General features: G+C 44.3%; 1 pseudogene; it reads right to left on the bottom strand.

Annotated features, from left to right (window-relative positions):
• Positions 1 to 2,572: 2,572 nt before the first annotated feature.
• The window catches only part of LOC109862581, a 4,931-nt pseudogene continuing 3,804 nt past the window's right edge, over positions 2,573 to 3,699 (bottom strand).

The raw sequence follows: 3,699 nt of genomic DNA, 5'->3' as shown, positions 1-3,699 counted from the left end.
ACAAGCGTCCTTATACTGTGTCAATGCCAGTGACAGATCCTCGTTTTCAAGTGTATAAAGCGAAGAAGATTTGCGTTGTATATCCAGTCTTGCCAATAAATTGAACAAATGTGCATACATAAACCGTTGCCTGAAGGTGTTGTTTACCTCACCCCTGAGCTTGACTTCCATCAGCGGTATAACTTAGGAAGGTGCCGCCGTGTCTTCGGAAGAATACGTGTCTTTGACAACCAGGTTTGCTGCCATAATTGCGTCGTAACCGCACGTCCAACAGAGCAGTACGAGTATTTCTTTTCGCACAGCGTGGTTATAGGTCATCGAAGTACTCCAACCTTTTGCGCCATTTGCGGAACCAGGTTGGATCTCGTTCGACCTCTCGAGGATTGCCCCATTTGTCCTGGAAAGTATTTCCATTTTAGACAGTGCATGTTTCTCGAGCTCAGTTTTACCGACTTGCTGATCCTACCCTGTTCCTTCGCTACGGTCCGCCAGTTTAAGGTAACGAGCTGCGTTTAGTCTGGGGTGGTACTTCCAGTTTTCTTTGCTCGTTTCGAACTATAAAGTAGCAATCCAGTGTAAAACTCCCGAGGAACACTAATAGGCCCTCGACTGTGGGGCTCCCAGAAACGGTCTAGACTTCTGTTTGTCCTAGGACGTGACAAGAGACATATAATATAGTGCGTTGGAAAAGTGACAACCTAACGCGTTTAGTGAACTTGAGCTGCTTTGTCTATCTTTTCCCGTTCGCGACTTNTTCGTATTTTGAATTAATCTGGCTAATTGTTCATGAAATTCGTAGGGAGTGTTTATTGAGCCATAAAGAAACAGTCCTCGTCAAAAGTTTTAACAATTCGGCAATTTTAAAATTATGCCATGTAAAACGGTAAAAGTAATGAATTGTTACCGAAATGTTGAGGGGAAGTTTCGGAAAGCCCAGGAAGTCGTCTTCAAAAGTCCAATCTACTTTTTACAAGGATTACGCCAGATAAGTTGTGCGCATGCGCTAAAGTGGAGGAAGCATCGTGGAGAGACGGCGATTTTTCCAGGCAGTCGATTTCGAGCGCCCATACCGAGCACATCGTAGTGTGTTCAACTGCGCTTTGTTACAACGAGTCTACTCATTCATTGTATTGAATACGAGTGTCTGCTGCAAGTAAAGTGGCATTGTAAAACTTAACCACAAACATAATACTTATTTTGTTGAATCATATTCAAGACCGGTTTTCCTGCGTGTCCAACGGCCGTCGTTTTGTTTCAAGTGGCGTACCAACAAAAAACTTTGAGAGAGCAACACGGTAAATCCTGTGTGTTATTCGAGCGGTGTTGTGATCCTTTCTGCTTGGCGGTGAAAGTAGGTGGCGACCGGGACAGTTTTTTACAAAATCACCAAGTTCGTCCGATCACAACTGAACGACAACAAATGCACGTATTGGTCGTGCAAACGCGTGCTTTGACGTACCGTTCTATTTTGATTGTATTAAAACACGATTTGTGTATTCACAACTGTAGCGTTGTAATTGTATTGCAAATATACATTACCGAATCAAACAAGAGCAACGATTCCATAGACGTGTCGCCGTATAATCTCGGCAACCTAAACGCCAATTTTGACGAAGACGTGTACACGTGCATGATTTTACGCGGAATCGATTCGTTGCTCAATTTGCAAGCGTGCATGTTTTGAACGTTTCTGTTCGGCGATTAGTTGCACTCCACATGCTCCCAATCAATGACTTATTACTTATTCTCGCGCCTAATGTGCGACACGTCGTTGCAGCGCGTTCGTCGTTTGTCGAACAGCGCAGCGGTACGTTCGGAACAACGGAGCGTAGAGTGGACAAATTTCATTGCGGCAAAACTATTGATTTTTCGCAAACTTAATTATAACCGATCCATGGAAGCTNTGTGTCGCGCAATGCGCACATTCAATTCTTACATGCAAGTTTACAAGCGCGTGTCAATACGTCGCTGCGCTATTTGCTTCAAAATTTAAACGCGGAATGACCGTAGACGCCTGAATCGACGAATCCATTTAAAATTGCGCGTAACTAAAAGATATAATATGCATAACAGCAACTACGGAGCTATGTAAAAGATGCGGCAATTGCGCGATGTTTAACAGCAATTTGTACAATCGGTTTTACGACATAATGTATAGTGCGCGCGTTTAATCAGACGGTCGTCCAAAGAGAGAAAGCGTAGCGATCGTAACGTTTAAAATGTAGAAATTTTTTGTTTACCGGTAGTATCCGAACATACGAGTACCGTCCGCGAGAGAATGCGACGCCGTTAACTCGAATCGCACTCGCATTGTTTAAGCAAATTTCTTGGAATACGTAAGAGCGCGAGTAAATGGAGCTTAAGCCAGTGTCAATTCCGCTATAGCGAACATGATTTAACGTTTGCTTAATGTCACTAAACAAAACAATGATGCATTGACGGCACCGAAAGAAAGATATTAGACGTAACGCAGTGTTGATTTATTGTTCTTTTTTTTGCATTTGCCAGCAAGAGAACAACGTTTACGAATTGCAACTTCATATGGTGTTTTTCTTAATTATCCTAGTCTTCCTTATTTGTCGTTGTTCTCGTTCTTCTCAACGATGCTTTGCTTCTTCTTTACTCTGCGCGTTTTCTACATAATCTTGGCAAAACTTTTCGTGCCTTTTTCACTCTCAAAGTCTTTCCAAGTCTCCAGCACAACACGCGACTCTCGATGTCGCCGCTGTTTTTCGACGCGTTGTTTTCGCGCTTAAATATACACCTGGCCAGAGCGACGTTGTCGGGATTGTTTTCCAGTTGCGGGTTTAGCAAATCGAACTTGGCGTAAACGATTCAGACCTTGACGTGCAACGTGCGTTCAATTAGACGCTCGAACAGCTGACGAGCGTTTTTGTCGTGCCCTGAGCGATTTCAAGGTCAATGTACGATTTCCACAGCAGTCCCGGCATGTTCAATTGCGGTCGCGCGACGGCAAATTCGTAGATCGCGCGGGCGCAATAGATCTCATTCAAACGCGTTTCCACCTCGGCAAATCGCATCACCGTGGCGCAATTTTCCGGACCGAACTCGAGAAACTTCAAATACAACTTACGACATCAATTGAAACTCAACAAGCTGCGTTTCCAGATCAATGTAACTTTGATAGAGCTTGTCCGTCGGACAAATGCCCAGTGCCAGATCCAACGTTTTTTTGTTTCCGCGACGTTCTTTTGTCGGATCACGACAACGTACGCGTAATACAGCCAGATCTTGAAGAAAGTGAAACGTTTGTGAGGTATGAGTTCCAGACACACTTTGTACACCTCACGGCAATGTTCGATGTTTTTCGTTTCTAGTTTGTCAAAGATGGCATACGTGATGTAAAAGTAAATGTACCTATGCCAGCATTGTTTTTTCTTGGTTGACGAAACTGTAGCGATCGCTTGTTCGTACGTCTTGTGAATCACATTGGGTTTACTTACAAGTGTTACGTCCTGGCCCACGGTTACGGTCGGGCTATGGTGGAGCAATAGAGAGCTGTCGTTTCTTTTTCTATCTCCGCACAGCAGGGTGACGATCCAGCAGAGACGGAGTCGAGCGAGTTTGCTTACGTTCGTCGACAGGTCAACGGCGTACGCCGATCTTACACTGTCTTACGAACACTCACTCGTTGGTCTCTTTTCTAGTCTGGAGAATTAACTCCACGGACTAAGGACG

This window comes from Pseudomyrmex gracilis, unplaced genomic scaffold (genome assembly GCF_002006095.1).
Source record: "Pseudomyrmex gracilis isolate BER0280 unplaced genomic scaffold, ASM200609v1 scaffold_2016, whole genome shotgun sequence".
In the NCBI taxonomy this organism is placed as follows: Eukaryota; Metazoa; Arthropoda; class Insecta; order Hymenoptera; family Formicidae; genus Pseudomyrmex; species Pseudomyrmex gracilis.
The sequence above is the reverse complement of the archived record's forward strand: the minus strand, read 5'-3'. Positions and strand labels throughout refer to the sequence as shown.